The sequence below is a fragment of the Arctopsyche grandis genome, chromosome 4 (assembly GCF_051622035.1).
Source record: "Arctopsyche grandis isolate Sample6627 chromosome 4, ASM5162203v2, whole genome shotgun sequence".
Taxonomy (NCBI): Eukaryota; Metazoa; Arthropoda; class Insecta; order Trichoptera; family Hydropsychidae; genus Arctopsyche; species Arctopsyche grandis.
Window position 1 is genome coordinate 29,391,746 of NC_135358.1, and position 26,699 is coordinate 29,418,444.

Genomic DNA, 26,699 nt, shown 5'->3' on the forward strand with positions numbered 1-26,699 from the left:
ATAAGAAGTGTTTTCCAAATTGGCCTTGGTTTTTTAAGAAAAAAATCTAGCCAATGGACGCCTACGATGAGTCAAAGTGATTTTATTGGACGATATTATTATATTATGTTTGAAATAAACACATTATTGATATTGCCCCGAAAATCAAGTGGCAAAATGGCAACGTCTAAAATCTATGTACGTATCAATTGAGGTGCAGTTTTTATTAAAAAATTAACGAAAATCTGTGCCTATTTTAGTACGATTGACGTTACTCACGAAAAAAATCATCATACGTGCTATAAATCATGCAAAGAGTGTGCTGCCAATAAGTGTGCATTTTCTCGACGATTGAATGCAATTACTGGTGTTGCATTTTGCATATGCAAGACGCGCTATTTAAGTACATACATACATAGGTATGGTACATAATTGAAGAACAACACGCAACACGAAGATAGCAATTTTAAAGGGAAAAAATTAAACATTTTCAGAAACACGAGCTCTTGTGCAAAAGTTGAAAAAAAAAAAAGAGAAAAAGCATCGCGTGTTTCCCTTATTTCCCTTTATACGTATTGTTCGCGAGGTTTAAACGCATCCCATGTTGCACATTTTTTTAGACACACATATTATGATAATGCACGCAATGTTTTCGATTGTGATGATGTAATTTTTTGTGTATGTGTACAAAAGCACCCACGCAATGTTGCTGTGAACTCGGGCAATTATTCCGCTTAGTCAGATAGTTCACGGCCAGACACATACATATTGATCTAAAAGATTGGTTTTTGATTAATGGTACATAGGAAACGTAACGATGCAATAATTTTTATATAATTTGCGATTTATATTTGATGGGTTTGGTTCGGTCGCGATTCGTGGGTGAGGCTGAGTCAGTTTTTCGCTTTTTAGGGTCATCTCGCGTTCTCTCCCACCATTTTGTTCGGCTTTTGCTGGAAGGTCAGTCGAGGGTCAACGTCGGTTTAATTCGCCAACATCGTGTGGAAATTGACCGTATCTACGACAATGGATCGATCACTTTTCGTTTTGCAATTCTGCTGTGTTCATATGTTCATATGTATGTACATATATGAATGTGCTCTGCCCGTATGCAAATCCGTGTATTGGCCATTCGTGCCGCTTCGCTGGTGGGTGCGCTTTCAAATGTCTCGCATTTATCTAGGTTAAAATATCGCACAATATCAAAATTAATTCATATACGGACTTTTTTGGACAGTGTGTTATAATATAACACAATAAAAAATGATGACGCAAAAATTTTCTATTGTTGAATATGATATAATGTAATGCATTTTATAAACGGTGTCCACTTTCAAAATAAGTTTTGTGTGTAATCATAATACAAAAATTAAGATCTTGCAAAAGTAAGATTTTTCATAACAATATTATTGATATTTGATTTTTCCAAGAGTAGTTTATATGTATTGTATATTTAATAATATGGATGTACCTACATATGTATATTTCTTAAAATAAAAAGTGTAAGTTTTCAGAAAACATTTTTAATGATTACGAAATGCTATAAGTTTACTATCATTAGTGATTTTGAATGCAATTTTGATATAATTTAATATAATAGAATCAGAATCAGAATCAGAAATACTAATATTAATACGGTTTGTATTTTACTGGTAAGTATTTTTGTCAGTATTTAAATATGAAAGTCTGTATTTATACATATATTAAATGGCCAGTATCTATCGTTCAGTATACAAGTGGTCAGTGTAAATAATAAAAAGTATGTATTTATATGAAATGTAAATACAATGTAAATTTAATGTTAATACAATGTATTAATCGTATTAATGTTAAATTTTATTTTGTCGAATGGCCAGTATTACTTTTTGATTGGTTTCAACACAAGATCTTGTACAATCTTGACGACAATTCCATGCAACAGGCATTGTAATTTGTGCTGGCGAATGTACGTAAAAATTTTTTATACTGTCAATTTTTTTATTTATACCGGCATTTAATACTACATATAACACTGACATAAAATACTGGACATTTAATTTGTTGCTTAATAATAGACATAAATATATGACTCTTTTTAAGAAGCTTTACGTCGGAAATGAAAAAAGTCTCGATTCTTTAGAGTAAAAGTACTACTTCCGGTTGAGGTAAAAAAAATTAAAAAATATTATTGAATAAAATTTATATAATAGTTTATATTACATGTAAAAAAATTCGTTGAGCCCGTTGAGCGGTTTGGAAGATAATTCAATCCAAAAACTTATACTAAAGACACCCATGTATGTACATATAAGGGGAGGTACCATTTCCGGTCAACTTAAAATTTGAAAAAATGTAACGTCGTATCGATTAAAATTTCAGTAACCGATACTAAGTTTCAGTTCGATAAGACTAACGGTGTTCAAAAAATACACAGACACACACACACATATTTTTTCTAGATCATAAAAATGTGATCAGTGATCGATTCTGAGTTCGAGTCAGTCAAAATCTCGAGTTCGAATTTTCGTATGATCACAAAACATCATCTATTGTTACTACGTACATGGATAAAGTAATAAACCTCAGCTTTAATTAACGTAGATTATATTCACAATTTAAAATTAATTTGCAAATTGAAAACCAGTTAGATTCGGGCTGAAACAAAAAAAAGTGACTGAAAATCAAAATAATAATAATAAGAAAAAATATATTTTATATATAAAATATAAAATATATTTTATATATAAAATATAATATATATTTTATATATAAAATATAAAATATATTTTTGTAATTATATGTATATATATGTATGATGTACTGGATGATTTAGTAAAAAGGCGTAAGTAATGTTAAAAAGGAATAGAAAGTTGAAATGTAAACAGACGTTTATATCCTGCTTTGGAATTTTTGATAATTTCACAATTTTTTACTAGCCTGTTTTAAACTTGCTTTCAATTTTTTCGGCTGACAATATCGATCGTTTTCAAACTTTGTCATTTTGCTCGGTTTGGTCATCAATATATGTGGAAATCAAATCCGCCAGTACGATGGTGAAAAAAAATCGTAATAGACGCGTTTGAAAAGTACTACTTTATCGTTCTCGGTAACGTCTATTAGTAATTTTCTGTATTTATTTCCCTTTTCGCCACCATCTCGCTATGTCAGATTTTAATTTTTTATACGCCTATAACTTTTTCTTATTTCACTTTCTATTTTTTATAATTTTTTTTCACTTTCTTTCCGTTTTCTAACAGAACAGATTAACGCGTTATATTTACACAGAAGGGGTGAAAATATTTAATGTTTATTTATATATATACTACTTACATATAAGTATATAAAACGCTTAAAAATGAGAAACAATTAACAATTCAATCAACGTTAACGTCTTGTATGCCTAACCAAACGTTTTTTTTCAAATACTACATCGTCATTCTTCTGCTTTTACATATTTATTTATTTATTTTTATTTAATATACTTGGGGGAGGCTGCAAAGCCGATAGACCCAAGGCGTTTAATCATACATATTTTATCAATTTATACATATTTGCAAATTAAATGAGAAAAATAAAATATATTAAAATAAAAATGAGAGAGCAAACAAAGTAAACATAAAAAAAACAGAAATATGATTTTGGGAAAGAAGAATTACAGAAATCCTTTAGTTTTTAAAAAAATATCAAGCTTATTCTTAAAAATATTAACGTTATCAAAGGTTACCATATCATTGGGAAGACTATTCCAAGCTGAAACCACTCTGTTTGAAAAGAAGGAATCTCTGATCAATGTGATAGATTTTTCTTTTTGGAGTCTAGAGTGTTTTTTTGTTGTTGAACGTAATAAGATTAGACATATGACAATCATAATGATTATTTAGTATTTTAAAGACTCCGATTAAGTCACCTCGTATATGTATTTCATTAAAGTCGTTATCATGGAAAATTCGAACCCAAAACAAAACAGTTGCCAATTCGACGAAGTAAATAGGCAAACAAGATTAATGGTCGTAAAATTATCTGCTATCAGTGTGTAAGCGAATTTATTATGTATGCCGTTCGTCGATAAATATATCGTAGGTGAACGAATTGCAAACGCACAAGGATAACCGGTGTTATTATAAATATAGCAATCGTATAATGCTCCTTTTGTCACCGAAGGTTAACAATTTTACACTCTTCTAGCCACGGGCACACCCTTCCTTTGACTCGATCGACTTTTTCAATCTTATACGGATATGTAGGTGGACTCGTATCCAAACTAGGTACTTGGTCGACACGCGAAAGCGATATTGGATTTAGATATAAGGATGTAATCTGGCATGTGCCGCTTTCGACCGGACCATTTTCCATCGCGTACTTAATGGCGGGTATTGTCTATGTTTGGCACGCGGCTCGATGAAAGGATGGCCGTTTTGAGATATGGCCGTTTTCGTTTAAAACAACGATGGGAATTTGTCGGCACGCGTTTATCCGAACAATGGCCACGTGAAAAACACCACTGTGTGTGCACCACTCCCAAATGATGATAAAGAACAGAAGAAAAAAATCAAGCAAAAACCAAAAGCGGCGGCGAAACTCGCACACACACACTCGCCAACTGCAATTATTTATGAATAATGGACACGTTAATACCCGACCGACCACCATAAGCGAAATGTCAAACGTTTCAATGTTAAGGTCTCGCGAACCATTTAATTTATGGCCTTTTTATGTAGGCCACGTGGATAGGAGGAGGCGATTTCCGTTCTATATTGTGCACTTTCAATTGCAAAAAATCGACGGTTGGCACCAACAAAAGGACATTTGTTTCGATTGTGATCTCTTAATGCTATGCTTTCATTATTTTAGGTGTGTCGTGTTGTGTAATTTGCTTTAATGGTATAAATCAGTCGTCTTTGAGATCGTGGAAGTGGACATTTTAAACGTTTGCTACACTACACGATAGACGGATGAATATTTCAAAGTTCATCCAAAAGGTACATCTAATATATAATTTCGAAAGAGACTTTGTATATGTATATGTATGTAAGTATTTTTGATTGGAAAGTCTTGTTTTAATTAAAGTCAAAGTTTCTGTGACTTATTTATTATTTAGCACCAAGTGATCAGTGGGTTCGATCCTCCATACTACTGGTTAGATTTGGGGGTATTTGTGACTCCAAATCGATTGTTTCTTATCAGATTTATCTATTAATAAAATGCTATATTGTTTGTAATTAATTGTCATCCTGTCAAGCCTTCCTGGTATATACATATCTATGTAAAATAAAATAAAATAAATGACGACGATTCGATTGGTTGAATATTATTTTTTTCGATTCAAATAAATTTAATAAAAAAACAAATTAATATTTACGATTATGTAGATTCGTTTGAGCTGTTTATATTACAAATACTGAGCGAAGCCGGGTAAAACAACTAGTATATAATATAGATTAATTGTGACGCTTTTGTATAGTTGTCTATAGGGAAAGTTAATCTTAATTTAAATATCATTTTTGATGATATTATAGTCTACATATGAACATATTATATGTACATACATATATTATACGATGGAAAATTTGTCAGTTTATACCATGTTGTTTGTATATACAAACATATGTATTTTTGTAAAATCAGCAGCTTGGCTTATCAATATTTTATCACGCAATGAAAAATAATCACGTAAATTTAATAAATATGAGAACGTCATACGGCGAGAAGTCGACTATTTTTAATTTCAATTACAATCATTTATTTAATTGTTCGTGGAATTGAATATATTGTGTGTGAATTTTAGCCCAATGATTAATATTTTGAAAATATTGCTAATGAAGTACATACATAGTATATTATTGTATGTATTCATTACTATCTTTCTAATATATGGTTCTTGTAAGTACGCGTGATGATTATGAAGCGATTAGGAAAAATAATAATAAATGTTCTATCTAGTATTAGCCAACGTATGTTGGAATAATACATGAAAGTTAAGATAATGAAACAGTATTAAGGGTAAATTTATACATAATGGAAATTTTATACATCTGAAACGGACAGAGCGTGTATTTATTATGTAGTTTTAAATAAAATCATATATAATATTCAATCCCGTCAGATTGGGACATACATATATAAACTGACCTTTACATTGTTCAATGAATTAAATTATTCAATAAAATATCACAAACATAAAACATAAAGTGTACTAATCGAACGGCGATTGTTTCTCTATATTACATGTAAGTGGTAAAATTGACCTTGTGTATTGTAAACGATATGATTAAAAAAGAAAAATAAAAAACATATGTAGGTATTGTGTCTGCCATTAGGTTCATAATTGGATTTTATTAAATTTTCTGACCCGGACATAAGATAAAAAATCATTAGGTAGATATCTGTTTCTCGGGGCGTTCGAAATGATTCAGGTCCTGTTTAAATTCAGTTACAAAATTCGGTTGGTCGAAAAACGAACATATCTTACGACAACACAGGTATACAACGAATAAAGTGTAAGTGAGATTCAAATGTGATTTTTAGTTATAAGTAAGTATGTATGTTTGTTTTAATATGTATTACGTTTGGGTATCATATCCAAGTGTTGTATTGCGTTTCGTATCGCATGTCGTATTAACGGGGTGCTGTAATATAAGTCGAAACGCTCGAATCCGGTTTAGAATCGCATGTATAATTTTTTTGCACACTGCCAGCATAATTTGCAATACCTACCTACTGGTAGCCAGGTATTGTCGTGTCGAAAGGTGCATAATATTAATTAAATTAAGATTATTTTGTGATATTATTACTGAGAGATTTGGGACTTTGAATTCATTAGTGATTGATTCCACGTTGAATGGACAGTATTAAGGCCATGGTTTTTACGTCGTTGAAAAGTTTGAGATGCTCATTTACTAGATGATTTTTTGAGAATACGCATCGGTTGTACTCAATTTTACCAGTGTGATTAGCACACATTTAGACACACGGACTTAATTACGTGTAATGTGCAATCAAAATAAATTTTACTCTTTCAAAGCATATGGGATTTGATTGCGTTCCGTGTAAAAGAGCTCGAGAGAGAACTGTTGAAGGTTTTTTTTTTAAATCTTATTTTGAAAGTGACAAACCATTTCTTTTGTAAGTTTGTGGATAGGATTGTACGTGGAATGGCCAACAGCTTCCGATTAGTGGGTCAACCTGAAATGGTTCACGCTTTCGTGAGCATCGAACATCCGGCGATCTGGCAAAGTTATCGACCGATTGAAAGTTGAGGTTTCGTTTAAATAATTAATCAATGTAATTATTGGTTGCAAAGTGGACTAATGAAGCGAAGGAAGTTGTGAAATCTGGCAGCTTCCAAAAGACTACACGCGTGTGATTTAGTCTTTAATAATAGGAGCTAATCGCCGCATTATTGGCGTTGAAGAGCGACGTGAAAAATGGATATTGGTCTTAAATACATAGCTGTGAAAGCGAGATGGGATGTTGAGAAATAAGGAAACCACAACAGTGGCTTATGCATGTTACACACTTCTTTTATTTAGATTTTTTTTTATAAAACGATACGTTTTTGTGGTCATTTGTTTCTTATAAATATACGCACTTACGAGCTCCTATTGGGAAAGTTTAAAGTTACGAAAATTAATCACAGTAAAAAGAAGAACGTTACTTGGGAAATATTACATATTTTGCATTTTAAAAAGTGCTACTTGGAAAACAGAAAATTGCTCTGTAAAGAGGTGCTGACGCCACAATGAATTTTAATAGTATATTTGGAACAAAATAGTAATCATTTTATAGATTTTTGAGGCACTCATATTTCGAGTAATTTACAAAGAACTCCATTTAATCTTATGTTTAAATTGAGACATAGGTTTGTTTTATAATTGAAATTTTTATTTTTATTTCAATATACGGGAATATATTTTTAATGTAGACAAAAGGTTATGTTTGATACACATTCCTGGTGATTGCAAAAAAAATGATTGATAATTTGACCAATGCAATTATTCTTCAATTGTATATCGAAGCTCTAATTTAATTAAATCACTTTTTAACGTTTTAGTTATCGACATTTTCATTATATGTGTTTGTAAAGGTTTAAATATTGTTATTAATGTCATCGATGAAATAACTCCTTGATTAATGGTTGGAAAACTAAATTTTTTAGTTTATTTTATCTTTAATTTATATCAGGAAAGCCTAATCGGGTAGCCTCAATGCGCCTTCCTGGCCAGAAACATTGAATATTTGATACAAAAGTACAATGTAGTATTATACAAAGTACCTAAATACATATCAATTAATATCTGCAGATACATCTATGATCAAATTCGGCGAAATTCAGTGAATATATATCAATTAACATCTACAGAGACATTTACAGTCAAATTTGTAAATTTGTAGCATTTTATGCAATACGAGATTGATGAAAACTCGAGATTTTGCAAGAAAATGAGTAATGTTGTCAATTTTTTGGAACCGTTGAAATGATATTCTGATAAATTGGCAAAATCTGATACGAAACGATCGACCTGAAGTCACAAATCCAAGGTCTATCCAGCAGAAACCGTGGGATTTGAACCCATGACCACTCTATTTAATGCATTATATGCTAACCACTAGTTTATTAAGCTGGTTGAAAGTAATAAATTAATCTTATTTTATCTAAAGCATTGAGATATGTAAAATATAAGAAATACTCGCTGTCGGAAAATTTTATATCGATTGTGCTGCGTTTTATAAAATTTGCAATGCGGTAGGTTTGGGGTCATTTTTTCACTACAAAAAAATGCATTAAAGGATAATGTAATACAGGACGAAACACGTATACACTGAGTGGACGTTTCAAATAAAACAATGAAAATATATCCATTGTCCCGAACGGACAGGAAGCTTTTTGTTACACGGATGTTCCTGATGTTGCACAACAATGCGCGACACGTATATGTACGTAATATATATTTTTCATTAATAAAAATGTTCAATTCGAATGTAAGTCGACAGAATGTGGATCGTAGGGATGTAATGTGTGTACGACATTTTTAATTTTAATTTTTTTTGCAGCCTAAGTTAAAATTAATGAACGCGCATGCATATGATGTGGGGAACAAAGAGGATGATAATAATGATTGTGATGTGGCCAGTGGCGTCCGGTGTAACTCCGGTGGGGAGTTGAACGTCCGGTCGCCGGTTTGACGTCTCTCTACATTTACCTTCGTGTGTATACAATGTGGATACACACATAGTAGAGTCATCGAGTAGTCTACACCACGAAGATCGGATTTCCCACTGTTTAACGGGAGGATCGATGACTTTGGCGGTTTCATTTTTAGGTTATTAAGCCACAATGAGCTCACTTACACACACGCTGTGTCTTTCAATCGAAAAATATACATACATATGTATTATATAAATATTCCCATACGTAATAAGTCTTTTATAATCCAAACAAAAGTTTCTTTAGTTCATTCTGATTTTGTAATATTCTAGAATTAACGATGATGTGAGATGTAGCTGATTCTCTCTGTATATTACTGTACTTAATACAGCGGATTTTATGCACAATAAAGATATTTTATATTTAAGTAAATGCCGTTTGATTAGATGTGAAATGAAGTCATCGAAATTAACGTCGTCATCTTTGCGGCCGATTGGAATTCATTGTTAGGTAAATGTTTTAAATAAAACAGTTACAAAGTTCATATAAAAACAGTAATCAAATGCTCTATAATTTTATATATCAAATTTTTATAATATGAACGAATCATTTGAAATAATTGAGGCACTAAAGAAATACGAGTAAGCTTGTATCAAAGTGCTTCTCTACCTACCGTTACAATTCTATCGACGAAAAAATATTTTATGTCGCACTTTTAGATACGTTTTAGTTTAAATAGTATTGATTGTTTTTCATGAAGGGAAATCGGAACATCGTAGCCATTTATTCAGTTGGAATTTTTGTCGATTTCTACCATTAAAATACCGCAGATGTTTCGTTTGCAATTCACCCGCGTTTTCTTGGCAATGTTTCGGTTTCAGTTTCCGACACGGTGACGACTTTTAAAAATATAAATAAAAACGCGGTTCGGCGAAAGCTTGCTATTGAAAAGAAAAGAAACTAGAAAAATATGTCGGAAAACGTGTGCAACGTGGCACATGCACAAACTTTTCGATTGTAGTTGGAAAAGTTTCGGAAAATTGCACCGCGAATGTGAGATGCATTCGATTTTTCCTCTGAAGTGTAACCGCTGAACGAAAACGAAAAGCTACGAAACCGCCCACGAAAAAATGCATTCTTACATTTCTCTTCTCGTGCTTGTAAAAAAAGAAAAAATTATCATGTGGCGTAAAATCGACTAAAATGCATTACAAAATTCTTTTGCGCAACACCGTTGATGAAACGTAAAAAGTTCATAATCGATTTGTGACCCACGTCTTTTTCTTCATTCAATGTAACCGGGAAACGAAACAATCTTATTATATAATGAATTTAAGATTCAATCAAACGCTTGCGATATGTTATACACACGAGATGACAAAACTTCGAATAAATTTATTTGAATCAACCAAAAACCATCATACGAAACGTATTTAGGTCTCGAAGTTCACGCTTTGCTTTGGAGAAAACTAATATAAATTACAGTAAAGCGAGTGCGAATATTGTTAGATCGTGATTACTTTAATTTTTAATGTATAGCATTTCAAGCAGTGCCGGTAAATTGATACGTAGCGGTATATCCAGTATGATATTGGACAGATTATTTTTCCCATTAACACATAAAGGCGTATCGCCTACATAGCGTAGGGCCTGTCCGCATTTTGAGACCTAAAAACTATTAGATTTTAACCACTTATTAAAGTGAACGTGTCAGACGTTTCGTTTGGATTTGACGATTCGATTGCGGAACTGCGACCCACCAATTTCTTCGAACATTTCACAAGTTAATTAAGAAATTTGTCGAACAATAGACCGCGATAACAGCACCGTTATTATGCCGAGTATGCTATTATGTTATTATGATCAATTTAGAAATTTTGGTGCAAAATTACAATTCTAGAGCTTGCAATTCGTATTTGAATGTGTGTAATATCGTGGTGGTTTCTTCACGAAGCCTTTGGGCTGGTTAAATACTGCTTTATCGCTATGCTTTGACACTAGTTGGTTCAGGTACAATATAATGTTTGTTATCAGGTTTCTATTTCTGTAAATCAAGTGAACGTTGACAACTTCAGCCAATTTGCGCTAGAATTTATGAGTAACCATGTGATGAAAAAATAGATTTTTATAATATACATACATATTTTATACATAAAAATATATACTGGGAAGGCTTGACAGGAATACGCCAATTTGCTTAATTACAAACAATGCAGCATTTTTATAACACAAATCACTATATTTCAAGAAGCTGAAGAAAACGAAATTAATTAATTAATTGATTCATAAATTTTACAAATTGTACATACATTAAGTACAGAATATTTTTGACTGGAGGTCACAATTTTTGCCAATTTTCGGGAACCGTTTCAATAATGATCTGATAAAATTGGCAAACTCTGATAAGAAACGATCGACATGGAGTCAAAAATATCCAAGTTTAACCAACAGTATAGCGGGATCGAACCCAATAATCACTTGTTGCTAAACATACACGCTACCACTGAGCCATATTGCTGGCTATAATGCTAATTGGATTGTTTTAATACAAATATTCCACATAGTTAGGTTCTTGTTGGGACCCTTTTTGTGATGAGTTCCGATAATCTCTATTCGTCCATTCAATATAACAAATGAATATTTACTATTAGTTTCTCCATGTTTAAGCTGTTTATTTATTTATTTTTATTTTTTTTTATTTTACAAATATACCAGGAAGGCTTAACAGGTAAACCCCAAATGCGCCTTCCTGGTCCACATAATTATTACATAGATACATGTTAATCTAAATAATATCTGACATCTATGGTAAGTATACATATATTAAAAACATCGTATTAATACGATAAATAACGATGAATAACTTTCATGTAACAATACGAATTTTTATATTCGATAAACAATCACAGAGACATCTATGGTGAGCAATATGGCGAAACCTAAGATATAACAATAACTAAAGGTTCGCAACAGAAAATTGCGAAGGAAACGCCAATTTTACAGGAATCGTTTCAATGAAAATCAGAAAAATTGGCAAATTCTGATAAGAAACGATCGACTTAGACAAATCAAGGTCTGGCCAACAGCGAGACTCATAACATCAAGTACGAAATAATTCAACATTCACCACTAGACCACGCTGCTGGTTTATATTACACATACTGAGCGAAGCCGGGTAAAAACATTAATCTAATATATAATTTCGAAAGAGACTTTGTAGAATTCGTGACGTTCAATTTAATAAAAAAACAAATGAATATTCAAATAAAATTAATAAAATGTTTACTATTAGATAGATAATTTATTTTTCAACGTAAGATTTAATACTAAATATATTGTGACAGATATTTCAAAGAGTGCAATGACATTTGGGTATAATTTTTCCCAGAGAAAAATTGAACAGAGTTTGTAACATGCCTAGTATGTGGGGCGTCGTCACCGGATCGATCTTTCGCGGTCGACTTTAGTATCCAAGAAAGGCGAAAAAATGTTGATTGCACTTGCACTTGTCGCTGATTACTAGTTCGCGCCTCAAGTTCGACGTAAAAGTCGACCAGAGACACCCGGTGCACTGTGTTGCATTCTGTTGCACCGCGTCTAGGAAGGCCTCGATCTAACGAACGCACCGTTGCAAAAAGCGAGTCCGGCTTCTGGCAACTTCTGATGCTCTGCTCCACGGATTCGTTCCGTGAACTTTTGACATCAAATCGAATCGCAAGCCTTGCTCTTATTATCCAATTCGCGGAACGAGTCCGGAGACAACGATTCTACGCCTCCAAATTCGTCACAACGATCCATCAATTGCATATCACGAGAAAAAATGCAGCGAGAGGAAATTCTCCATCGATAGTTCAACGGCGTGATTAAACCGAGCCAAATACTATTTTATTACAGTTAAGACATAAAATTAAAACAACATTTGATTCGAACGAAAAGCCTTAGAAAGTTCGGAATACACTCGAATACTAACTTGTTCTAAGTAACTTTTTACCTTCGAGCGAACGGAAACGGTTTTTACAACCGCACACGCGTTAAATACGGGAAATGGGTCAATAAATTTAGTTGTATACAATTTAGATACACTTACGAGATGAATGTAAGTAGCTGCCTATGTGATAATTCACTATTTGTTTTAATTTCGAGCCTCAGAATCGCCACTCACTGGTTGTACGTAAGAGAGAGAAGGAGATTAAATCTAAATCGATTAGTAACCGGTTACACGCACTACTCCACCTAGCGAAATTCTATTATAAAAGGATTTATTATTGGACTAACGGTACTGGCTATCAGTTTACGACAGTTTAAACTTTAGAGCAGGCGTGTTAAACTCGATTTGGTCAGAGGCTCGTGTAACTATATTTGATTATTTGTCTAGGAATCAATCATTATGAATCAATTTTCATATATAGCAACAATCTGAAGATTAACTTAAAAAATAATATTCCGTTAGTTACAGACATTACTAACAAACTAACCAGTCGATTCTATGACAGAATCACTAATAACCATACTAATACACATATGAAGAGTCTCGGTGATTACAACAAAATGTCTATACCCTTCAGGTATAAACACAGATTACCTAAAGACAATCTGCTTTAGATCGTCGACTTTAGAGAGTATTTAATTAATATTATGTATTAGATGTATTATGCGCATTTATAAGAATTGTAAATAGGTTTTTGAGGTCTTTTTCCTATTATGCTGTACATTCAAATTAGAATAATATAATACTATGATCACTAACAAAATTAAATTAAAATTGTAAAATAGAAAATGATCAGTAGATCAGTAGCTATTAAAATATATAAAAAAAATATTGTGAACATAATTTATTAATAATACAAAGCATTTAAAAATCAAAAATCAAAGATGAACTTAATGAGAATCTGCATTCAGCTCTAGACGCTTTCAGAAATCCTAATTTCAGGTTTACTTTCTTAATCTTACAATAGAAGAAACTGATTAAATGCAAAGCCCATTATCTCCTTACCTGAATTTAGTCAATATTCTTAATTCTTAATCCAATATATAATTTTTATTAATTTATTTCTAATATAAGAATCAATAACTATTGTTGGTTCGTAGAAAAACAAGTGAGTATTCAAATAAATTTAAATAAAATAAAACTATTCAAATAAATTTAATAAAATGTTTATTATTAGTTTCGCCATGTTTCAGCTGTTTATATTACACATACTGAGCGAAGCCGGGTAAAAACACTAATTTAATATATAATTTCAAAAGAGACTTTGTGGAATTCGTGACGTTCAATTTAATAAAAAAACAAATGAATATTCAAATAAAATGTTTACTATTAGATTGGCAATGTTTAATCGGTTGATATTACAAATACCGAGCGAAGCCGGGTAAAACCACTATTTCTTAATAAAGCCATGATGATATCTATAGGTAGGATCTGCAGAACGATGTCTAGGCACGTATGAAAAATTTTTGATTGTCAAAACTATTAATTAATAATTGTTCAGAATGATATATACATAGTTAGCTATAAAAATTAAATATATTATTATAAAAATAAGTCACAATTGAATTCTGAAAAACTATTTTCAAAGATTTTCTCATTTTCAACACATTTTCATGTAAACGTGATGGGATTGATTGAGTTGCGTTTACAAAATGGTTGGAATCCCGTGATTCAAATACATCAAATTTATACATTTATTTATATAAAAGCTGAAAGGGGTCGCAGGCATGCCTCTAATAGGGTCATGCTTTGAGATGACAGAGTGCATGAAGATGTCTTCTTATATAATAGAAGTAATTGACGTACGATGACGATGATGATATGCAATGAAAGGGACCCGATTACAGACTCAAAAAATAATAAAGTGCAGACAAGCACTGCGATCGGAAGAAAGTCGTGGCCTGCTGCATGAATGCACGTGATCTGTGGCCTGTGTCGTGATCTATAGACCCACACTAATGACTTAAAGTCACTTTTTGTACTCGGCAATTGTTTCCAGCACTAGAATTTCCATTGCGTCATTGCATTTATATATTTATATGTAGGTATATAGACGCCGATGACTATCCGAAAGGCGTCCTCGATTTGTGACGTTTAAACGTGTCGTACATGAAATATTGAAGGGACTGTTTGCAAGTGCTTGTAAATGACATGTTTAAGTTGGAAAGTTAACTATTCTGTCTATCTAGAAGTTGGATCTAAAAGTTTTTGATTCAAAGTGCCACCTTTTTTCATACAAAGGCTATCTTGATACGACACACAGGTGATAGACATGAGCTTATTCCGCACACGTTTTCTCCATTGCGATTATAATCTACATTTTTTTTACAAAGCACACCAGACGATGGTTTTACTTGGAAGCTAACCTTTAAATGGCTAAGAGTGGAATCGACCGTGAATATTTATAATTTAACGTCAGTGCAAAAACTGATTCAACTATATATGTATGTACATCAACATACAACTATATATATATGATCATCGTTGTATACAAAGTTTGTTTTCGTTTGGTATTGAATAGTATTACAAAACGTTTTTGTTACGGTCAAATTTACTTTCCCTTTAAGATCCTATTAAGATGTATTGTGATTTATATTTGAGTTCCAGATAAAATTTGTGTATTGTAATTGAAAAGGTGAAGTTTTGACTTTGCCTGTCTGTCAAGATTGTGCGTCGGGGTTCGATTTCCGCATATTAAACGACCTAAATATGCGTAAGAGCGCTTGTGAGAGAAATGATTTAGAAATTGTAGGTGGTGGAGAAAAAATTGCACAACATCGTTACGATCATTATCCAATGTTTGTATCGGCGACCATTAGAAACTCCGTAGCAAAATGCGTTTCGCAAACAATGCGTTTTCGCTGTAATCACGAATCGTTTCGTTCGCTTAACACGACCGACCCATTGTGTATTACCGGCTTTACGAATGCAAATAATATCATCTGATATTGTTATTGCCATTTTTCAGGGTGCGTTCGATTCGGTCAAATCCAGCCACAAAGGACGAATCAGCGCAGATGATTTTATTCGCGACGGTTTCGGCTTCGCGGATCGCGAATCACAATCCTTTGTTGATATTTTCCGGGAAATTAAATACAAGTACTCGAGACAATTTTGCACACTTTCGCTGTTGAGTTTTAAATTAATAATAAGCTTGCCATATTTGGTGCAGTGAGTTTTGTTAGAAACGAGCTAGCCTCGACCCGTTGAACTTTTCCATATATTGCAAGCTTTTGAACGATTCAATCTGTTCAAATTTTCACACTTGTGACATTGTATTTGCATATAATATACAATTGAGAAAATTATACCCGAGCAAATTTCACCATTGCATTGATAACTTAGCAAATACATACGTTCTAACATTGTGAAATTTATTTTTTCTAACGGCGAATAATAATAATGCCTTTACAAATATTCTTATATAATGAACGCTGATATTTTGTAACGTTAGATTTTAACGTTCGAGCTTCAGTTATCGAAACGAAACGTAGAATAGAATTAATTAAGGATGTTCTAAATTTTATTTTTGGATTCATTCAAACAAACTCTCCACTATGTGTCGGGAAAAAAGTCGAATAAACAATCTTAATGAATTTTAACAACTGCGAAAAAAAAACAGTACAACCGGTTCCTTATATACAGCATACATTTGTATGCTAACAAAGGTTAAAAATTAATAATTTGAAAAGTAAATGATTTATGATAATATCTTATAATATTGAAACCTACATTAAGTAGTACTTTTATGACAAGAAAATTTAATTAATAATATTGAAAATTAGATCAGGGTTGAGTATTTCATTTAATTTGGCCAAGTCACCCACGTATAGGTTTTAAAGTTCATTGAAATATTATTACAAGAAATACGTACAAAACAAAAGCATTGGTTACTTGCTTGGTATATAGGTACATACATACATATGTACATACGTAATTGCGATTGTGAAGATAAATGTTAAAATACAAATTAAAATATTAAATAATACTCGTTATCGATAGGAGGCCACGTATGGCACGAAAACATACAAATATCAAATTGATTTTAAATTGAATTTTATTATACTGTTTAATATGTTCATTAATATCGTGCGGGTTTAATTAACCGAGCCAGTTACAGTTTGTGGGTTAACGTAGCTGGCAAAAGCAATAACGAACATTTCACGATTGACCTGCGTTTGTTTGGGTCACTATATTAAGCCGACTACTTGAATTCTGAACAACTATTTTAATTCGACAGTCGCAGTGAATTAAAATTTGAATTCAAATAAATTTGTACAGGTGTTTGAAATTAATTGATTTATGGGCTTAAATTCGACATAAAATATTATAATTGGTTAACGTTGAAGAATGAGTTTCCCATTGCGCGTTCCAAAGCTTATTTTTAATTGTTCATCGTTAGGAATCGTCATGAAACGAATCGAGAGGGGAAAAATGTACGAAAAAATGACCAAACAATAAACATTCATTTAATCCATTAAAGTTAATTAAAAGTTGCGATCGCACGATCGTTCACAATTGCAGTAAAGAAAATAATAAATGCGCGTACGTTTTATGTAATTTTTCGGTGGGTTTTTCGCACACGGGAAATTCTTTCTCACGCGAACTTGACACTCGTCAAAAGTAAAAATGAAATAAAAATACATATATGATATAAAATAAACTTTTAATTTCTAGAAACGTTTAAACGGCCGCCTCCATTGTTGTATCAATCACGGCGACTGGACCGGATGAAAAAGCGCTCGTTCACATTTATAAATCAATTAAGATAACACTTTCTTAGACCGAACAACAGGTGGATAAGTAGCCATTTTTCACATGCAATTAATATACTAATAGTAACGTAATTTGCTGGTAATGGCCGGTCAAAAAAGTGCGTCCAACCAGCGACGGTTCAAATCTGTTAATTCTAATCTCGCGTGACGTTTCGTCAAATCGTTCGACTTTTTTTTATGAATCTCCCCGTAATTCGACGGTTTAGATATTAATATTTTCATTACGCAGTGCACTCACTTTATAATTGGACTTTTTTTGCAATATTATTTCGATCCGATTGCGTCTGTTTCACATCTCGACTTGACGTATTGAGTAATCGTGCAATAACGACCCACTTAAACGTTTTTTATTGAGCCGATTTTATAAAAAGCGGTTCATGATGCGAGATTCAAATTCAATTTTATCATCGGTATTTTTAAATCATCGGTGCATTTGCGATGGATGCAAATTTTGCGCACACTAGAAGTTATATGTACTCAACGTCGTCCAAGTGGGTACATAAATAACAACGCTAACGTTAAGGTCAAATTAAGCAAACATTGAATAAGTTTGGACACGAATGGATATATATATATTTCTGTAGACAAATTAAAAATGTTGGATTTGTATCAATACGATGATAGAATTACATTTGATCAATATATCTTTTTGGTTGGAAAAAGATTTTCAGAAATTAAAGTTATTAGTCAGAATCCAGAGTCCAGGCTTTCACCGGGATCAGAAAAATTACAAGTTTTAAATTTTTATATCGAAAAAAAAATTACAAATTAATATTATGTATTATTTAATATTATTATTATAATATTATAAATTATATTAATTAAGTATATATTTTATTTTGCAAAAAAATAATTGCTTATAAATTAAATTGAGTTATAAACTTTATGAACTTTCATAAGATCGTTATAACATATATTATTATTACAAATATCACAGCCGTAAAATGGCAGATCCTGAATACGAACAAATAATTAAATTATTTAAATCAGCTACTAACAAGAAGAAGGACGCGCAAAAACTACGAATTATGGAAAACCCAATTTGCCGAAATTATGAAAGGCCTTGTCTAGGTTATTGAAACTACTTTTAATAATATTTTATTAGTTTATGACCTGGTTTTCGTCCATTACGATATCTTTAAGCCACCGCTAAGTGCCATACCTTTTTTTGTTGTTCAAAGAAAGTTTGGATCCAATACACATTTTTTGATCTTTCATAGAAATTTGAAATTCATAATTGTTAGTTTTGAGGAAGAAAACATTGATTAAATGACACCTTAAAAAGCCGGTTGATCGAGCCAATAAAGCTGGTTTTAGATTTTTTGAAAGATTTGGAAGCCCTAGTCAGAGACTGTGACTTATGTCTTAATTTGAATGTAGTCACTTAGAAGACGTTCTTGTTTATGTTACAATGCTTGAAGTCTTTTTAAAGATCAATAAAATTAAACAAACATACAAAAATTCTAAATTGTATATATGTATGTACATTTCGGATAACAATCGATGCAAAATTCATACTAATGTATCACCGTTTCATAAATTGAGAAATTCAGCCTTACGCGAGTCAACGTCGTCGATGACACTGATGTTCAGTCATTATGTGAAGTATAATACCTAATTACGACGAATGCAATTCATCTTATATAAAGCAAGGTCGCGGAAGAGACGTTTCGAGCATATCCCATTAATTTTTGCATTCATTTCTTCTTCGAGTGTGACGTTACATCAATCGCTCGTGTGTTCACACATGGTCGTGAAATCGCGTCGAGTTTAAAACCAGCCGCACTTACGGTAAGCTATATACAGCCAGGTGGGTATATACGGCAATTATAAGACCAATCGATTGAAAAAAGACCAACGAAACAATATTGAAAGGAAAAAAAACCGAACAAATACGCACACACACTCGGATTGATGCGATTTCTCAACGAGCTTGTTAAAAAGCTGTTTTCTTTCGATCTTTGTATGACTGCATACTTGTGTCGGTTTTAAAAAATGCTTTCGTATATCGAGAAAATGGTGCCGGTGTTTTCTCAGTGTACGTTATTTTTTTCGTCGATGCCCATGTGAATGAAAACATGCACAATCGGGTCTATTGTGTGGGCACAATGGCGGGCAGTTTAGAATAATGGCATTTTCATAGACTCATATTTAATTAGAAGGCGGAAAAAAGAGCATTGCGACCTTCGCATTTTCACAAATGCTTATGAAAATGTGCACACGCTTAGCGAAGAAAGTGGCGTGGGTATTGTTTACAAATTAAAAATTCATTTTTCATAGAGTTCAAGGGAAAAATAATTATTAAATTTACACGTCCATCGAAAATTTTCCGTACTCTGTTTCCGGACGTGTAATGTAATTGTGCGTTATGGCCTTAATTCTATTCCGTGCAATTAATTAGTTTTATATATATTTTTAATTTATTACTATTTTTTATTTTATACAATTTTCGTTGGCCATTTATTATACAGTCCTCCTTTTTGTAACACGGTTGATAGATTTCGTTAGAAATGTAAGAAAAGAAAATCTAGCATGCAAGTCTTTTGAAGTCAGATGTTTAGTCGAATAACATTGAATATAAAAGGTTCTGTAGATGCACCTTTGATCTTACCGGTTTATCGATCGTACAGTTTGCTACTTACGTACGATTTACAATGTATACATGTATGGTAGCTAGTGGTTTTATAACTCCAAATCAAAAGATGAATTGCTTAACTTTGGTTGGGCATTTTGTTTTGGATAATCTTTGATAGAAAACAATTTTTTTTTTTTAATAATCTTTGATAGAAATTATATATATTAAAAAAAATCAACGTAGTTAATATATGTACAGGGATATTATGCCTATATATTCAAACACACACTTTCTAAAAACTATAAAATCGACTGTGAAGTTGTAAAAATAGTTGGAAGAAGCACATTAGAATAATATATTCGAGTAGGATGTACTAGTCTACGAATATCGAATTTGATAACATTGAAACGTTTGATATTTAATATGTCGAACTCGAAATGAAATATGATAGATCAAATCCCGGGCAAACATACAGACATATTTTCAATTATAATACATAAAGACATGATGAGATGATAACTGAGAAGATAGCACAATACATAATTCAAAGAATTGTGTGCGCTTGACGATTTCGTGGAAGTCTTTCATATAATATAATACGTACTCGCATGTAAAAGGCTTTCACGTGATTCAGAATGAACGAATACAATTTAAACAGATTCAAATTCAGCTTATTATATGTTTTTAACGATTTATTTACAAACCCATTCAAACGAAATACTTACTGTTGCCCGGCTAACAATGAGCTATTTACTCAAAGCACACAAATCTCGCTTCGAAAAGGTCGTCGCAGTACAATTAAATATTGAAATTGAATTCGAAACGAGCGACCTCGACAAAGAATAATTCACCATAGCGTACTTGTTTATTTTCCGTACACAATCGCAGCCATAACTTTCTCGTATCTCACTTTTGTCGGGGCCTGTGAAAAATTTCAGTGCGTTTTCTTCTGTACGAGTTTGCGATGATTTTTATATGATTGACGCGCGGGGCTCGAATCTGGCGCATTGTTGGCGGATTTTCCCACGTAGAAATGGAAAATTTTCCGACGACCATTACAAAGAAGAAGAAAAAATGCGGCGAAATTTTTCAAATTCTGCGGGGACAATACTCAAATTTGCGATCGACTCGACATGCGACTGAGCGCTTTCCAACTTGGCCGGATATCAATCTCTTCGGTGTTTTGAATAATTACGATGTAGTTGTGCGATAGCTGTGTGTGTCTACAGGTCATGACCGTTAGTGAAAATGCGTTGAGTTTTAGATTTATTTGGAACACTGAATGCAAATAGGAGAAATTTATCAATGTTGCATATGCGCGGATTATGGCGCTAACGTGTCTAATTGCGATTTAATCAAGAATGAAAGTGTTTACGCGTGCACTGAGCTTTCGATCACTTTTGCATGTTAAAAATAACGCAAAAAATAAAAAACATTGGTGAACAATCTACTAATTTATCTAATATAGTGTGCACATAAACAGATATAATAAAATACCGGTCGAAAAATATTTATACTGAACGTTTATTATTTTTGCTGATGTGATCGTTCGCTTAAAATAATTCTGACTTAACATACAAACCGACCAAATATAATATTAATAATAATATACAAACAAGTCTGTGTACAAACATATGCATATATTTACATATACGGTATACTCTCATTATGGTTGTTATTACACATACCACATATTAAATGTAGAACTAAGCTTATTTTTCGAAGCGAATTATTGAAGTTATTCAACGTTTATTTAATATTAAATTTTCAGAAATTTCAAATTCATTCTGCTATTTACTGATGGATAAAAGTTGAGTGTTTAAACCAGGTATAATTAATTACGAGATTATCAACGCAAGGCATAATCTAGCGCAAGCACCGTTTAGCTAAATTTATTATATTGATAAATTGTACGTGCAGTTTTTGCAAATCTCTAGTTGTACACAGTTTAGTTGTTGGTATTTGAAATCAAGCATGATAAATTTGTAATATTTTTATAGAGGAAAATGAAGAATTTTACATTGAAATTTGATTAAAATAAACTAAAACCACGTCTTGTGAAATTTAAGAAAACTTTTTGTAACATTTCCGGTTGACCGACTTTGTCGGTTGTATTTTTAAATATCACATACATACATACATATGACTGAATTTTCAAAACGTATTTTTTTTTTAAATACATATATTCATATCTATAGAAAAACACCGAATTTTATATCTAAGGTAAACTGTCTGTAGGACAGATTTATATGTTTTCTTTGTGACGTACATATTGTTGTTTTTTATGTACTACATACATACATATTTTTATTTTTTATTTCAATCGAACATGTACACTCGCCTTAACAGATCGCTCTAAAACGATGAGTGTACTAATACAAATGCAATACAAGCATTTTTATACAATGCGAATTCATATAAACATCATCTATAACGGCATTATATCGAGAATTTTTTGCAGCATTTTATTAACGAAATTGGCGAACTTCAAGACGCTGAATGAAGGAAATGCCAATTTACAGGAGCTATTTCAATGAAAATCAGAAAAATTGGCAAACTCTGAAAGGAAACGATCAACCTGGAGACACAAACCAAGGTTTGGCCAACAGTTACTATGTAGTCGGAATTGAACCGTGACCATTTCGCTCGAAAGCATAATATGCTAACCACTAGTTCACCGAATAAAAGCGAAATTGCTTTATATATATATATATAAAAAAAAGAAAATGAAGTAATTCCGCTGCGGAACTCGATTCATACATATTATATTAATAGTAGAAGTGATTGTTTCCAGTGTGAAGGCAATAAACAGACGGACAACGTGTAATTTTCGCTTTACCACACCTTCGCATCTCATTTCTCCGATGATGCGAAGGAATTGCTGAAACAATGCTGTTATTCTTATTGTTTTTGAATCTGACTAGTATGAGCGATGAAAGTGTTCCGGTTTCGGTAACAACACATTATATTCACACACCCATTTGAACATTTATATGCTACAAAATTACGAATACAGACACATAGAATACGATAAAACGAACTATGTATGTACTATTCCAGCGGTCCAATTTACCACCTGATCTCTCCGAACCCATTGTGGTTATTGGTCGTGTCATTGTACGGATGATTTGTGGTATTTTTGTCCATAGAAGATCGTTTATGATACCGCCAAGAATTTTAATTTGTTCGATTGTAGCCATGTATATATTGGTAATATGTATGTGAACTGTTCGACTTGAACTTTCTTATGTAGAGCTTAAACACACATTTTTTTTATAATTGATGGTATAATTGGAATGCGTGTGCATTCAATAATACATGTGTAAATACAGATGTACGTAATCTGGTTGCGGCTTTGAAATTAATCGATTTTTGGAGTGTGGCGTGTATCCATCACCTGCGACAGGTTAATTAATGAAATGCATTCGGTGGGTTAGCGAAAACCGATAAACGTTTTCCCGCATGAACTGTGTCGTATAATTCGAAAAATTTTATTCAAATTAAGAGCCGTAAGTGATTAATTTAAAATTATATTACCTATATACGTATATAATGATGGGTGTGGAATCATTTCAAGGTAAGAATATGCCCACATATGTATGTGTATGATGTTAGAAATTTACGAAAATTAGATACCGAATGCATCGCGTGTAAAAAATTGCTTACATTATTGGAAACCGAAAGAAGCTTGTAGTAAAAAAGTCGTGGAGGTCGAAAAGATTACCCATTTTCTTAATACTGCGTTTAATTATGTTATTATCTGTATACAAATTATCGAATTTCCTTTTTAGATTCAACGGAAATAAAAACCACTGTAAAAAAAGATGATTTGATACATGAAAATTGTTTACCTGGCAAAAAATAATCAAATCACTTATCTTGGTTTCATCACAATTGACTTTTACCCTGAAATCCATAGTGCGAGAATTCAATGACCTAGATTTGAAATTAAAATATAATGTAAATTTGTCAGTCATAAAAACATATTTTTTCAATTTTAAAAATTTAAATCAATTTGTGTAAAAAATTTTAGACTTTGAATTGTGCTAAAAAGTTGACCGATATAACTTCAAATATAGATTTTTTTCTAAATATGTAAAGTTTTTAACTAATCTTAAAGATAGTATTACATATTATTAAATTTCCGTATCTTCGTGTAATCAAGTTAAACCAGCAGAAAAAACTAATGGTAAGATAATTTTTTTTTTAAATTTTTACTAGTAGGAATTATTAGCTAGCCCAACCTAAAAAGTGTTCCGTTAAAATTTCCGGGTTTGAGAATTGTTCCATTGCAGAAAAAGTTTGGGAAACGATGGACTAGTGATATATATGTATAATGCTTTGAACTGAGTGGTCACGGGTTAAAATCCCACTGGTTTCTGCTGTCCAGACCTTGGATTTCTGACTCCAGGTTGATCGTTTCCAATCAATGTTTGCCAATTTATCTGATTTTCATTGAAATGGTTACAAAAAACTGGCAACCTTACCCATTTTCTGGCAAAATCTCGAGTTTTCAGCAATCTCAAATTTCGCTGAATCGTATTAAATGCTGCAAATTTACAAATTTGATCATAGCTGTCTCTGTGGATATTAATTGATATGTATTTATGTACTTTGTATCAAATTTTCAATATTTCTGGCCAGGAAGGCGCATTGGGGCTACCTGTCAAGCCTTACTGAAATAAATTAAAAATAAACTAAACTAAAAAATCTAGTTTTCAAACCATTAATCAAGGAGTTATTTCATCGATGACGTTAATAACAATATTTAATGCTTTACAAACAATTGTAATGAAAATGTCGATAACTAAAACCTCGAAAAGTGATTAAATGATATTGATTTAAGTAAATTAAGGTTTCAATATACAATTGAAGAAGAATTGCATTGGTCACATTACCACTCATTTTTTAACAATCACAGATTTTTTTATAAGGAATGCGTATCAAACATGACCTGTTTTTGGTCAGGAAGACGCATTGGGGTTACCAGTTAGGCTTTCCTGGTATATATTAAAGATTAAAATAAAAATAAAAATATTATTAAGTCTTCATGTAATCAAGTTTTTCGGCAAAATGACTTACTAGCAAATTTATAGCATTTCAAAAGTGCGACGAATCATGAATTGTCACCAATGAACAATTTGAGTATGTGCTTCACAAAGACAGTTTAAAATTGAAAAAAAAAACTACAACGTAATACGAAAATATATGTAGACCAGATGATCTGAAAGAGTTAACATGATAATAAGCATCTAATTCAATAATGATATGATTTGTCGTGTTTGAACTGTGTATAGTGGAGTGTCACGCTCGGTTCACACGACTGCGCAACTTTTCTTACACTCGTTCGCAGTTGCCTCGGAATGTTGATGAATGTGTGAATCGAGATTTTCTCAGTTCGCAAAGAAAACACCAAAGACGTGGCGTATCGGCGCGAAAGGGTTAGCGAGCACTGCGAGTAACTCTTAGAGCCGGCAGTCACGACGAGCACGATTTCCTCTCAAATCATCGAATCGATGATGATAATTCACCCCTGCCAGTGTGCTAAACAGACACAAGTTGACTAATTATATAGCGGAATATCGTAACTTTGTTATGTCAGCCGTTTGTAGTTTATGTAGTGTTGAATTGGTTCACTTTTACCAATTCATGTAAGATCAAGTGATGCGGGGTATATCCTCAATATACCTAATATTTAATCGCCACAGTTCTTTATCAACTCAAAATAAAATAAAATTGTGCCTCGAATACTAACCTTTCCAAACTCCAAATAATACAAAATAAATCCCTAAAAATAATTTATAATACACCCATATATACTAACTTGAAAAATCTGCATGCCATAAATCATATTCCGTTTGTTACAGACATTACTAACAAACTAACCAGTAGATTCTATGACAAAATCACTAATAACCATTCTAACACACTCGTGAAGAGTCTCGGTGATTACAACAAAATGTCTATACACTTCGGGTATAAACACAGATTATCTAAACACAATCTGCTTTAGATCGTCGACTTTAGATTGTCTTTAATTCATATAATGTATTAGATGTATTATGAGCATTTATTGACCAATTTTGTGGAGTTCGTAGTCCTCTTGATGGTCACCTTGCTTTATCTAGTAGTGAAGCGGTTAATAATCTTGTGAATGCACTTATCCCTGTTGATCGTTTTGACAATGATCTACCTGCTCACGTTCTTATACGTAATATTGCTTCTTATGTTACTGAACTTAGTTGCTATGAAGACCTT

The 26,699-nt window shown here is 32.2% G+C and overlaps 2 protein-coding genes across 2 annotated transcripts in view; both read left to right on the plus strand.

The window, feature by feature from the left end:
• Window positions 1-23,478, plus strand: part of LOC143911118 (lysosomal dipeptide transporter MFSD1-like) — a 356,706-nt gene extending 333,228 nt beyond the window's left edge. Inside the window, exon 11 of the mRNA XM_077429868.1 lies at window positions 23,466-23,478. The gene's annotated coding sequence lies outside the window, so the exon portion shown is untranslated. The remainder of the gene's footprint in view (window positions 1-23,465) is intronic.
• Window positions 1-26,699, plus strand: part of RhoGEF64C (Rho guanine nucleotide exchange factor at 64C) — a 138,661-nt gene that overhangs the window by 3,540 nt on the left and 108,422 nt on the right. The window lies entirely within an intron of this gene.